This window comes from Stegostoma tigrinum, chromosome 3 (assembly GCF_030684315.1).
Source record: "Stegostoma tigrinum isolate sSteTig4 chromosome 3, sSteTig4.hap1, whole genome shotgun sequence".
Classification (NCBI taxonomy): Eukaryota; Metazoa; Chordata; class Chondrichthyes; order Orectolobiformes; family Stegostomatidae; genus Stegostoma; species Stegostoma tigrinum.
In genome coordinates this window covers 7,379,077-7,394,447 of record NC_081356.1, presented here as the reverse complement: position 1 = coordinate 7,394,447, position 15,371 = coordinate 7,379,077, and positions in this window count along the sequence as shown.

Below are 15,371 nucleotides of genomic sequence, written 5' to 3'. Positions count from 1 at the left end.
AGGAAACTGCTATCCTTACCTGGTCTTGTGACTCCAGACCCACAGCAAAGTGGTTGACCCTTAACTGCCCTCTGGGAAATTAGGGATGGGCAATAAATGCTGGCCTAACCAGAGATGCTCTCAGCCCGTAAATAAATGAAAAAATTACCTACACAATAATGACGTAAGAAGGACAAAATAGTAAATGGTAGTTTCTTTACATTTTCAGGGCACTTATGACTTCTACAATTGACCTCCCTTATCTAAGAGAGACTGTTGTCTTACAGTTATTTTTAAACTGTGCTCATCCAAATATTAAAGTTATTAATGATTAATTCATCCTATAGTTGGGAATTATTTTACTTTCCATAGTGGAGAAGCAGTTATCAACGAAATTATGAGTTCCAGTTAAAATGGTTTCTTGTTCAGTCCTTGATATCTTTGAATGAGTCAGGAGATAATGAAGTCAGTTTATTTAAGAGGTGTCAACAGCCAAATTAAGCAATACACAGAAAACAAACTCGAATCTCAACCCATTACTCTAAAAATCGAAGAAGTGGCTATCATTGACAGCATTCTGGAACGAATAAACCTCAGCAAAATTGTTATGCATCTCATTGAAAATAATCCTACTGCCTGCACTGATGCTTCATAGTTGCACAGTATTCATTAGAAGTGTTAATTCTTCACATATTATTAGACAACATTGTTCAAATAATTAGGGAAGATCATTTTTATGTGCTTTCATGAAAATTGTAAACATATTTTCTGAGAAAATGTATTTACATTTCATTTGAGTAGCTATACGGAGTAAATCTTCTTTTATTGCCAACTGTAATTTCTTAAAATTCATAAAAGATGAATCAGAGCTGTTCAAACTTTTTCAGCACATCACCTACGTTGTCTCATTCTTAGCTGCCAGGGCAAGTTTGGGTTAATATTTCAATGTATTCCAACAATACATACTCACATTGTGCGATCTACTGTTGGAGACTTTCTTAAGTTAAAGAATAATCCTACCAGTTTACTTTTCACATCACCAGATGTCTTGATTTTGATGGACGCCCCAACAATGATGTGACAAGCCCAACTGCTCGATCGATTAGTAAATGCCCCTTTGTTTTAAGAGAGATGATGTGTATCAGACAAACTGACAATGGTTGAAATATAAAGCATAGTAAAATCTAAAGTTTTGCAATATGACCATGCTACAGACAAGTGCAATGCAATGGGGAGGGCGATGACTTAATATTGTCAAACCTATATTATTTGTCGATGAATTAGACAATACATAAATTAGGTAAACTAGAAGTGACTATTGAAAATGCCAAAAATGCATAGCATGGCAATCAGGATCTGAGAAGACCACAGATTATTTCTCATCAATACTGGTTAATCTAAACAGTTCTGTCCAAAATGAATCTGCCATGAATGAAAGTACTCAAATATTTGATTTAAATCCATCATCCATTATTTATTTATCTATACACAAAAATAATGAGAAAGGACAGAGGAATAGCAGCGATTATTTGCACTCACATTGTAACCTCCTTCGCCTTCATTAAGTCACCTTTAACCAGAAACCTGAAATATACTGCTGGCAGGAACTGTATAGTCACCATTATAGTATTTCTGTTGCTAGGCTGTGCTTCACAGCTACCACCAATGGACCAGTGACTTCAACAGTGGCACCAGTTAGCCACTTAAATCAGTGAAAGAGATAATGCGTTGTGTTGGCACTGTGATAAGAAGCTGCTGTGTTTTAAACTCCATGAATTCAAGCAAGCTTTGTAATAAGAATCAATCATGTGCTCAATGTTGGAGATACAGTGTGTGACCTGCATTACCTCCCTGTGTTCTTAGTGATTCTTAGTCACAGAATAGCAAGTGAAATATCATAGAAAAAGAGGGGGAAAATAGAGTTTGAATATGCAAACTCTTTACACTACGAGGCTAATAGTCCGGAGCAGGTATGCTAATACCGCCTTCCTTCAGACTGAATAATTTTATATACAGTCATGTTCCCTGTAATGTGGCAGTATCAAAAAGCAAAAATAATGTTTGAATAACATATTAAATACACAGATGAGTTATTTGAAATTTGTGCTGTTTATTTACTTCTTAAAAGTTAATGAGCAAAAGCTTTAAAATAGTATTTTTTTGTAAAAAGCTATCACTATCTCACAAAAAGATTAAGGGGTTTATTGAATCTTGAAATGTTTTGAAGCTGCTCGATTGTTCTTACATTCTTTGCAGTATGCTGTACTGAAGTGTATGCATTTCCTGCAGCACAAGCAAAACTTTTTACCCTCTAGCTCAGCGTGTAAAGGACAACGCAATTAATAACAGATGGCACAGATGACCATGTCCTTGTGAGAGAGCTTTATTGGCACCTTCTGCTAATTGTATTACATACAACACAACTAAAAGCATAATAAATCTGAACTGGGGAACATTTTATGCAAGAGCTCTCCTCCTTTCAGATGGTAAATTGCTCTGCTGTTGAAATATCTACAACCTTATGACACCCAACTTGCATTAGCTTAATTGCTTCTCTCTGTGTCTATGGTTAGAGGGAGTACTGGAAAGATTTCAGTGTATTAGTCCATCCATTGTGGCCCTTTTGGCTAGTTTATTGCTATCTCACTCAGCAGCATGTCAGATTGTGGCATGTTCAATCAATGTTTAATTCCGCATAGAGTTACTGGGTACTGTAGACATTAAAACAATGGGATCTTGATGCCTGATGCTGCAGTGAAATAATTGTATTTCTTTTCTCCCATCCAGAAGATGTTCAGAGATGAAACATTTTCTATTATTTTTGCTTTCAATTTTGATCAGTAACAGAAAAATAATGTTATTTAGCAGTGCATTTTTAGGTTGAACTATCACAACATAATATGCAACTATGCCCTCCCATGAGGACTCGAGATAATTTTATTCAGCATATTGCACCTTAACATTTATACTGGAGCAAATTTTAACACTTGTTATTCAACAGTGCTGTTAAGATGCATGAGGATACATTAGTCTGATTATCACATATGCACTGAAGACTGATATGTGGTTTGCTCCACAATTACTATTTTATCACCCACTTATGATTTCCTAACAGGATCACTTCTGGATTGTATATCATCATCAAGTATCATGAATGTAAGATAAATCCTAAATACAGAAAAACAGAAACCTTTCCACTTCCAAAATGGCTGAAGGTCTTTAGATACAGTTAAAGAAACAGAGAAAAAGACAGCAGGAAAAAGAACACAAGTGATCAATTGGCTTAATTGATTAGTCGAGCACATGAGGGCTGACATTACATACATACATTCCTGGTGGGTAGCCTCATTTACCGGCCATGCATATTAGGCATTTACAGCTGTGCTGCCCATGGTTCTGGACCCATTAGGATTAATGGGCAGAAATCATAGACAGTGCACCTGCATTTTTCAGACATTTGCTACCAACCGGTGAGAGCCCTGAGCAGTAGTGCACATTCTTAAAATTAGTACTCAACCGTTTCTGTAGAATTAAAGTTAGTGAGCAGAGCGTAGAAATTAATTTCATATCTAAGACCATACAAAGGCTTCTTAGCCACGCCAGATCCGTCTATTATTTTCATCGTGGTTTACTGGCTCGAATAAAACAGAGATTGAAATATGGTATGAACACATTAAGCATCTGTAAGATAACATCAGTATTTTGAAGAATGAGAAAATAGTTTTACCAAACTAGTGGAAATTGTATCCAATGAGCTATTGGACCAGTACAGAGTGCTAAAATTCAGTTCACCATTAGTATACTTCTTCCCAACTGGGAGGCAGGGGGGTTAGCACTTGCTACTGGTAGCTTTCTGATTGCTGCTAATAGCTGAACAAAAAGCAAAATAAGGAACTGCTGGTGCTGGAAATCTGAAACAAAAACATAAATTACTGAAGGAACTCAGCAGGTCTAGCAGCGTCTTTGGAGTGAGAAACAGAGCAAACATTTTGGGTCCATTAACCCATAAGACCATAAGACATAGCAGTGGAAGTAAGGCCATTTGGCCCATCAAGTCCACTCCACCAGTTAATCATGGCTGATGGGCATTTCAACTCCACTTCCCTGCAGTCTCCCCGTAGCCATTGATTCCTTGTGAGATCAAGAATTTATCAATCTCTGCCCTTGGAAACATTTAACGTCCCGGCCTCCACTGCGCTCCATGGCAATGAATTCCACAGGCCCACCACTCTCTGGCTGAAGAAATGTCTCCTTATTTTCATTTTAAATTTACCTCCTCTAATTCTAAGGCTGTGCCCACAGGTCATAGTCTCCCTGCCTAACAGAAACAACTTCCCAGCGTCCACCCTTTGTAAGCCATACATTATCTTGTAAGTTTCTATTAGATCTCCCCTCAACTCAACCCTTCTTCAGAACAGTTCTGAAGAAGGATCACTGCACCTGAAACATTCATTCTGTTTCTTTATCCCAAAGATGCTGCCAGACCTGCTGAATTTCTCCAGAAATTTTTGTCCTTGCTTCTAGTAGCTGTCTAGTAGGTTGTTGCTACTGTCTCATATTGCCGTGTTTTAGTTTGCTTTTCTGACCATACTGAGCAGATACAATCTGCTGGTTTTATGTTATCGTTTCTCCAAAATGCAAATTTTAAGTGTATTTGCCTTCTAATATTAATGTGAACTATATAGAAGAAGTGAATTCAATTAAAGTTGAGGGATTTCAGCTGTGAGCTGACATGAAATTGAAGTATCATGATGAGGCTAAGACAAGTTGCTCAATTTTAAACAAAAATAGAATTTGCTCGAAAAACTCAGCAGATCTGGTAGCACTGTGAGGAGAAGTCAAGTTAACATTTCTGAAGACTTCTGAAGATGGGTCAGCCAACCTGGAATGTTATTTCTTTCCACAAATGTGGCCAAACAGTTTGGTTTCTCCAGCAATTTATATTTTTATTTTTGATTCCCAGCATCCACAGTTGTCATTATTTTTGTTTTGTTCATTTTTAAACATTTATTAAGCAACCCAAAAGAAAAACACACCAGCATGTGAAATTAAAGTTATCTACAGGATGTAATGAACATATAATCTTAATTATTTTCAAATTAATTGAACGTACATGGCTTTTTATTTAAATCTTGTCTGATATATAGCTGTTGATTTTGTTCAACTCCACATTGCCTCCCTCCCCTCTCAATCCCTGGCCGTGGAGGTGTTACATGATCCTGCTATCTGTATAGGAAACAAAGAATTAGCCATGTGCATTGAGGTTTAAGCATAAAGTTGTGACACAAAACACATGTCAACAAGGAAAACCTATTGTTTACCTATTGTTCTCTCTCTCTCTCTCTCTCTCTCTCTCTCTCTCTCTTTCACTGAGCTCTGTCTCTGCATATCGCTTACTCCCTTACCCCCACAATTCCCTGTCTTCAGTTTTTCCTAGATATCAGTTCTGAAGAAGAATCACAGGGCCCAAAACATTAACTCTGTTTCTCTCCACGGGTGCTGCCAGGCCTGCTCATTTTATCCAGCAATTTCCGTTTCATTTTTTGATATTCCTCATGACTACTTTCCTGTATTTTCCAATAACCCTTGATTCCCCGACCAATCTATCTATTTCAGCATAAAAAAATATATACAGGGATTCCATTCCCACAGCTTTCTGTGGCAAGGAGTTCCAAAGAATACAACCCTCTGAGGGAAGAAATTTCTCTTCATCTCCGTCTTAAACTGGCAAGTCTCTCTTCTGAAACTCTGCCCTCTGGTCCGAGACTGTCCCATGACTCTTCCAGAGTGAATAACTTCCCATTTTCCCACATTTTACATAATCTGCTATTTTGTTTGCCTACTTACTCAAACTATCAATATATTTCTGCAAACTGTTTTGCAAACTCTGCAAACTTTCACAACCTGCCTTTCCAACTATTTTTGTGTTGTCTGCAAATGTAACTACTGTACATTCACTTCTTTCCTCTAAGTTATTAATATAGATTGTAAACAGTTGTATCCCAGCGGTGATCCCCATGGAACACCAATGGTCCAGGATGGTAACTGGAAAAGGAACTTCTTGTCTCACTGTTTCCTACTCATTAGCCAAATTTCTATCCATGTCAATATACTACCTCAAACACTATTACTGTTTGACTTAGCCTTGCCAAGCGTCTTCTGGAGGTCCAAATAGCAAACGTCTATTGGTTTCCCTTTATCCACTCTATTTGAAATTTCTTCAAAAAAACTTTAATAAATTAGTCAGATACAGAATTTCCCTTTCATGAAGCCATGTTGACTCTGCTCGATTAGATCATAATTATCTTCTGCTTTTACTTTCTTAAAATTGATCCTAATTCTTTTTTCTGCAATAGCACCATGGAACATAGATATGGGTACAGCAACAATAATCTCAATGAGCCAAAGTGACAAAATCACAGCCATTAAAATATCTCTCACAGCTCCATTCAACTTTCCTTTATTCTGCTTGAGAATCTGTTTAATTCTGACTGGAACTGGGCACCTCTTGACCTGTCAGCCACAATTAATGGGTAGAAACAAAAACTGGATGTCATCGTGTGGACAGAATAAAATTGGTCTTTTGACCCTAACTGTTAGTTTATCAAAGCATGCATGGTAGAATGAGCTTTTCACCTGTTTCAGGAATGATCTCTACCTACTAGATATGTAGGGATGTAGAATAAGAATAAGTTTGACCAAAATCCATCTAGTACACTCTCTATCACCATAACTTTTACGATACATTAGAAATAGTGTGTTGACTATTCCAGCCATCAAAACTCAATTAATTCATGAATAACAAACACAAATGTGATGCAAAAAGAGCTTCAGTGTGGGAGAGCTTTTGGAATCAAATGCCTAAAGTCATATTTTCCCTCCCAGATCTATTACAAGTAGCAAAATTAATTTTTCTAGCTACTCAAACTCTGCATTTAAATATTATTATCAGAGACGAAACTAAATTGCATTGAATGAATCTCTATTATGGCTTCTACTGTCTACTTAGAAAGCATGTAATGCAGATAGATTCCTTGTTCACTGAAAAATTCACCACAATATTTATTTAGGCTGACCTTTGAAGCTGGGAGGAATAATGTTGGGAAACACAGAAATAGAAGTTTCTCCAACACCGTGGCATTTTAACTTCTGAGTTGATGACAGTCACTGTATCACTAACCCCTTGGCTCTCTCAGTCAACCAATTATGTCAGAACAGCAGAAAGTTGATGCTTCCACCAGTCAGGCACAGTCATGCAATTTTGATCCTGCTACTGTTCTTATTTGAGAGTCAGTCACAAATAAAAAAATCAACATCAATAATGCTGGCTTAATTCATGTAAAGTGTCCTTAAAACATTGATGGCTGACTTAGAGGTCAATAAATTAAAATTGTGCTAAAAAAATTCGACCACCGAAGGAGCAGTACATTTGATGAAACAGGTGGCACGGTGGCTCAGTGGTTAGCACTGCTGCCTCACAACGCCGGGGAGCTGGGTTTGATTCCAGCCTTGGGTGACTGTCTGTGTGGAGTTTACACAACCTCCCTGTGTCTGCATAGGTTTCCACCCACCGTACAAAAACGTGCAGGGTAGGAGGCTTGGCTGCACTAAATTGTCCTTAGTGCCCAGGCATCTTTAGGTTAGCTGAGTTAGACTAGGGAAATGGGTCTGGGTAAGATGGTCTTCGGAGCGGCAGTGTGGACTTGCTGGGCCAAATGACCTGTTTCCACGCTGTAGGGATTTTAAACAAGTGGGGAGTATAAATTTTCCCAATGTTCAACCTATTTTGGAAAGCTTTTCCCTAAAATTTCTCCATTAACATATTTACATATCGCCAAAAGCAAAATCTACTATGAGCAAACATAATTGGACAGTCTTTAAGAACATTTTTAAAAATAAAATTGCTTTAAAAATGTCCCTTGAAATACTTAAGATTAGTGACCCTCTGCAATTCAGCAAAAAAAAACTGAATGTGGGTTTGTCATGTTGTCATTTTAGTGCCTTTGAGTAGTTTGATTTTAACTTATTAAAGATGATGGACTGGATTTTCCAATGTGTGGATAGTTGCTTCTGAAGGAATTTGGGAGGGGACCCTGTGGAGTTCTCGTTGTAACACCTCCAAGCAATTTGCCTTGGAGTTGAAAGTTCTGATAGCTATTCCCCTTTGAAAGCTTCCATTTAATACGTAAGAATTTAGGAGGTTTCCATTGAGTTTAAGTATATAATTACTCAAGAAAATTGCGCTAGTAAGTACCTAACCTAATACATCAGCATCTACAAATAAACACCCAATTTTTCTCATACGCTCAATGTATATCCCCCAGATGCTTACATGCCAGACCATGATCAGATAACCATCGCTGAAACTAAATCCACTTTCCCCTCTCCTAGATCTAAACCTCTATCGTTCCCAGTCAGACCCAACTTCCTCACCATCCTGGTGACCCACATTCACCTGTGACCCATGACCTGACTGCCCCATCTGACTTCCTAATGACCCAATAGCACCCACCATGCCACCCCTACCACACTGAGACCCAATATCCCTCAACCAACGTATCCTACTTTAAATGTTGCATAATTTACCTTGGCTCCTTGCTTCTACATTCCTGTGCACTTCATTTACCTGGAACTCTACTCTCAAGCCAATTGGCACTATACCCACCTGGCAACCTACCTTGAACCTTCTGGTACCCTACCCTCCTAGCACACTACTATCCCACATTTACTCTTTGACCAATAGTCAACTCAGCTATCTCTAATGCTGAGCCTTAAAATTACACAATATGAGTGTTGAAACAAAGGGGTTATGGATTGCTTTCCACTGACAGTTCTGTACTCAGGGCATGTCTGAATACATATAGGGCTTCATCTTTCTGAACGAGCACAGTCTGAAATCTCCTATCAGAAATGGGTTCAATTAATGGGAACTGCTAATAGAGATGGAGTCATTCTCAGATAATAAAACCGATATTGTGTGTAGGGCCAGCTTCTAGTGAAATGCTAGTAAAGCTAGTTCAAAAGATCAAGGAAAGTGAAGTTATGGTGAAAGTAATTAGTACTGGCAGTTCAGTAATCCCATTCTCTGGTTACGATTATTTCAGGTGAATATGCCGCAACTCCTCCTAAAAACAAAACAATGTCACAAAGCATGAACACCAGGCCAAAATGGGCGGTATATTTTCAAATTTTTCTTCCTAATTTTACAAAACGGGGCTGATTCTGAACACATTTGCTCAATATTAGTCAAGAGAAAATAGCCAAAAGTGAAACTGCATGTGCCCTACCTCATGAACATCATCAAGCAGTTAGACATTGAAAAGGATGACCAGTAGGTTTCTGGGAAGAGATTTCTTTTATGATGGTGATCAGAGGTGAGAGTGTTTTAGTTTTAACCTTGTCATGGGCGATGCAACTGAAGAGATGTGTTATTTCATGCTCCAAAGGCCAAGAATGTTCCTCAGGGGACCTCAAAAATAATCTGGACATCTGCTGCAGCAGCCTACTTATAGCTATCATGAACCCACAATTCCATTACCCCTAATTCCAGTTTCAATAATTTACTGTCCCAGTTTGATTGCACAATCTAGGCACTGGGGGTGCTGGAGTGGGGAGTGTGGAGTGAACTAAGGAGTGGTGAAGAGATTGGCTCTTGCGGAAGGCGAAGATGGGTGTGGATTGGAAGATGTCCCAGGTGGTGGGATCTAATTGGAGTTGGTGGCCTGGCCACAGACTACAGCCAGACTTGTTGTGTTCTTCCAGCCTTCTGTTTATCTACCTCTGTAGGGAGCTTTGCCTGGTTCTGACATTGACCTTATGTAGTGGAATGTCGAATGCGTTGCAAAATGCAGGAGGCAGATGTTTCTAATGCAAAGAAAACTCTGATTTTATTGAAAAATGAGCAAATTGAATAAATTTACAGGGAAACTGGAAAATCAATACCTGACCTGAGTATTAATGACTGAGACTTGTCTCACAATTAATCTGGTCCCCAGTTAAGCCTTGCAGCCAAGATGTGATACAATGGGTTTAATTGTCATTGTGTCGTTGTTGCTTAATAGCTGACAGAGCGATAGAGAGAGATATTACTTGCTAACTGAAAGTTCTGCTCCACCTCCCTGCTTTAGGGGTGCCCTACACTGTTTGCACCCCAAACCCCACCTTACCCTATCTTAGACTAGCCAAGTTGGGTTAGAGGGTCTCGATGACCTTTGGCTCACCCCTTGAGAGGAATGTGATTTTGACTTGCTCTTGTCTATAGCCTCTTGCCGTAGATGACACTCCACTGAGGGCCACGAGCACGGGTAACTGTCGGACTGGTGGTGTCCGCTGATGGGGTTAGGCATGTTGGACATGATGGGTGAGTGCCTTGGGTTTCCTTCCTTTCTTGGTGGTCCTCATGAGCAGCTTGTTGACTCTGATGGTGGTGGATGCTGCTGGTGTTGCCCTGTTCAGGGTCTTATGTTTCTGGATGCTTTTGGTCGCCTCCTGACACCAAGTGGATGTTTGTGGTTGGTTGATGGTGTTCAGTGGTTGTGAGGGTCGCTCTCGGTGTGGAGGGCTCGTGTTGTCCTTGACTTTGAGATGCTTGCTGGAACTTTTCTCTTGATCACTAAGTCCAACCAACACCCTTTCCCTTCCTCACGACTTTGGCTCAAGAACCCCTTCGCATGTGGGGCCTCCTTCTTGTCCAGACTCTCAAACTCCTCTCACTAACCGGTCAGACCAGGCACGCACAGAGTCTACCTCACACCACACGCACCTCGTTGGAATTGGGGCACATTGCTGGTACCACAGTGCCCAATGCTGGGATCGGGGCCCCAGTTATGCCCAGCTGCAGGCCCCCCTATCGCCTGCCAAATCTGGATTCGGTTGCTGAGCTAATGTTTCTCCTCTCGGGGGTGAATGAGATTCCTGGTCACTGGACGAGGTGTGAATGGCTCTTTGATTGAGGTGAATGATTTTGATGGTTTGGAATGTCCGGTATTTCCTTGGATGGGCATTGATTTAGTTTTGAATAGCAGTGTGAAACAGGTTTACATGTAGCACGACAGTGTGAAATGTTCGGTATTTCTGTGCCTGAGCACTGGTTAAAAATTGAATGGCTATGTACTTCTGTAGGCTCCAGAAGTTCTGAACTTGTTTGTTCCCTGCTGTCTGGCTTCTATTATTTTAAACTGGGGCATGAATGGGGCTCTTCCTTTAGTTTTGCTGGCTTTCCCCTGTTCCAGGCATCTGACCCTGGCCTTCCATATTAACCAATCTGTCCCAACCAACCTTTTCCTGGTTCAGTTGTGGCGAATGGTTTCTTGAGTCTACAACTTCAGTGAATTTTAGTCAAATGTAATTTCCACAAACTTGCGTCTTCACAGGATTTTAGTCCAGGGTATATCCACAAACTGATGGGAATTTTTGCCTCACCTTACAGACAACTTTCTGTGTCATGGGTCGACTGGCATTATTGTCCCACCCACAATGAGCCCCTTCCTCAGGGCAACTGACACACCTCCTCATGCCATAGGATGAACACACCTCTCCTATACATTTTGATGGTTGTTGTGAGGGCGGAGGGGGCCAACAACCCCTAATAGGCCTTTATCATTATGTCAGGATGGGTGTAGCTCTTTATTACTTCCATAATGTTGATTGAGGGATAAATATTGGCCAAGACACCAAGGATACTGAGAGAGGTGAGTTTGGAAATTACAGGCACACTGGTTTTAATTTTATAGTCTTCATTAGACTCAGGAATGGTCCCAGTAGACTGGAGAATTGAAAGTATTACACTATTGTACAAAGAAAGGGGAAAGATAAGAGTGCAACAGCAAATCCGACATTTAACTTTGGTGATAGAGAAACAACAAGAAGCAATAATTCAGGGCAGAGTTAATGGTTAATAGAGTTTAAATCTAGCGTAACTTAGATTCAGAGACAGTTAGGAGAAAAAGAGAATGGTAACAAGGCGATGAAGAGATAGATAGGGACCAAAATGAAGACACCAGCTACATTCCTAGCACAAAATGGTGGTTGTAGGGAGTGACGGGGGGCATTTGCAGTTATCAATGATAAATTTAGGGGTGTGAAAATATGAATATTGTGGCAATGATCACTGCATTGGAAAGCCTCATTAGAAATGGAGTGTGAGAAATAATTCATTGGATAATAAGTGAGATGCTTCTTAAAGTCCTAGCAAACAAACCAAATTGTAGACTAACATCTGCCATGGCATCAGCAGTTCCAGTGAATAATTTGCTGAAAATGGTTGCTGGCTACATCCTTATCAACCTTCCCTCCATTATAAGGTCAGAAGTGGAGATAGTAGCTGATGATTGCATAATGTTCAGCAACATTCACCAGTCCACGGATGTTGAAACCATCCATGCCCAAATGTGGCAAGACCAGGACAATATCTAGGCTTGAACTGAAAACTGGCAAGTAACATTGGCACTACACAAGTGTCAACAAGAGAGAATCTAAACGTTGTTCCTTTGTATTTAGTTACATCACCATCCCTGCAGCGTCATTGAGTCAAACACCTGGAATTCCCTCCCTGAGTGGTTCCAGAAAACAGCTTACCACCACGTTCTCAAGGGCAACTAGGGATGGGCTGTACAAAGAGAAAAAAGAGGAAAATTAAAGGGAAAAAAAATGGCTGCCCTCACCAGTGACATCTACATCCCATGAAGAAAGTAAGAAAATGACATTCCAGTAAGAAAAATAAACCTTAAAGTCACATGTCATGATGTCATTTGGCTATCTTAAATGAATAGCACCTTTCTGAGATGGGTGTGACAATACATCAGTTTTCAAGAGAAAGAAAGGAGAGCCAGCAAAGATCGGAAGAACACAGCAGGGAAGGCAGCATCGGAGGAGGAGGAAAGTCAACATTTCAAGTTGGGGCCCTTCATCCAAACTGGGAGAAAACTTCATGGAGGGAGTCCATGTTTCAGTCCTGATGAGGAGAGTCCCAACCTAAAACATTGACTCTCCTGCTCCTCTGATGCTGTGTACTTCCAGCTCCACACTGTATTGACTCTGACTCCAGCATCTGCAGCTCTTGCTGTCTCTATCAGCAAAGGTTACAGTTTGACAAGAACAAGGACTATGCAACAAGTTTCAGAGAACCTTGTGAACTTATGGAATTTTCTACCACAGGAAGCTGTTGGGGCCAGTTCATTAGAAGCATTCAAGAGGGAGCTTGACGTGGCCCTTGAGGCTAAAAGGATCCAGGGGTATGGAGAGAAAGCAGGAGTGGGATGCTGAGATTGCATGACCAACCATGATCCTATTGAATGGTAGTGCTGCCTCAAAGGGCCGAATGGCCCTCTTTCACCTATTTTCTCTATTTCTGTCTTTAAGCTTCCTATACTGGTAGAGGTTTTAGTGTCTACTAAGTTTGAAGCTAATTTAGAAAGATGGGAACATAGAAAATAGGAGCAGGAGTAGATCATTCAGTGCTTTGTGCCTGCTCCACCATTCAACATGATCTAGGGCAATTACAGGCTCTTAGAGATCTACAGCACTAATAAAGACCCTTTGGCCCATTGCATTCATTCCAGTCAAAAACAATTGCCTAATTGTTCCAGCCCCATTTTCCAGCACCTGACACATAGCTTTGTATGTCTTGGCATCACAAATATTCATCTAAATACTTCTCAAATTTGAAGACTTCCATAGATTCATCACTCTCTGGCTAAAGAAGTTTTTCCATTATCTCCATTCTCAAAGGTCTTCTCTTTACTCTCAGGCTGTGTCCTCATGCCCTAGTCTCTTCAGCCAATGGAAACATCTTCCCAACATCCACTCTGTTCAGGCCATTCAGTATTCTGTAAGTTTCAATTAGAACACCCCTCATCCTTCTAAACTCTATCGAATATAGGCCCAGCGTCCTCAAACATGCCTGTTATGTTAAACTTTTCATTCCTGGGACCATTCCTGTGAACCTCCTCTGAACCTGCTCCAGGACAAGTATACCTTTCCTGAGATATGAGGACCAAAACTGCACATAATACTCCAAATGTGACTTGACCAGAGCCTTAGGGAGCCTGAGAAGTACATCCCTATTTATATTCAAGTCCTCTCAAAATAAGTGCCAAAGTTGCATTTGCCTTCTGAACTACTGACTCAACCTGCAAGTTTACCCTGAGGGAATCTTGGACTAGAACTCCCAAGTCTCTTTGCACTTCAGACTTCTGAATTGTCTCCCCATTTAGAAAATAGTCCACACCTCTTTTCTTCCTACCACTTTCCGATGTACTCCATCTGCCACTTATTTGCTCACTCTCCTAACCTGCCCAAATCCTTCTGCAACCTCACCACATCCTCAATACTACCTGTCCCTCTACCTATCTTTGTTTTGTCTGCAAGCTTAGCCTCCTCAACTTTTTCTGCTCTAATGAAACTATGCCCAGTGTGTCCAATCTCTTTTCATAACTGAAACTCTCCAGCTCAGGCAATACCTTGGATAATCTCCTCTGCACCCTCTCCAGAGCTATCACCTCTCTACTGTAACGTGAATTCCAGAAATGCACACAGTACTCTAGCTATGACTTAACCAACATTTTATATAGTTCTTCCTTTCTCTTGAGCTATTGCCTGGCTAATAAAAGCAGGTAGGCTGTGTGCCTCCTTAGTCACTTTACTCACCTGTCTTTTTATTGTAAGGGATTGGTGCGTATGCTTATCCATCAGTACTTGATTCCATCTTTCTTCAACATCATCCATCTCACTACCTAGCTGCTGCTTTCTCCCCATAACCTTTGAGATTTTAAGCCCTAAGAACTATACCTAACTCCTCCTTTGAAGCATTCAATGTTTTGGCCTCAGCAATTTTCTGTGACAAGGAAATCGAAAGGATGAACATTCTCTGGTTGAAGACTTTCCTCCTCGCCTACTGTAGTCCTTGTACACCCATGGCAATGTGGCCAACTTCCAAATGAAAGGCATCTACAAGTTTGCTGATGACACTAACCGTGGCAGGATGGGTATCAAACAATGATGAGTCAGATTACAGAAAGGAGATTGAGGGCTTGGTGTCATGGTGCACTGAAAAAATTCTCCTCTCATTGCCTGCAAAACTAAAGAACTGATCATTGATTTCAGAAAGAAAGGAGGCGAACATGCCGCCATCTACATCAAAAAAACAGAGGTTGAGAGGAATTAAAGTACCAAGTTCTGAGGAGTGATGATAACTGATAACCTGTCTGGGGCTTCCCACACAGATACAACACTCAAAAAGGCACTACAACACGATTTTTTTCCTCAGGCAGTTTAGGAAATTCATCGTGTCCATAAGGACCCTCACCAACTTTTACGGACGCACCATTGAAAACACACCATCTGGATGCATAATGGCCTGGTACAGTAAGTGTCCTCCCCAATAAGAAACTCCA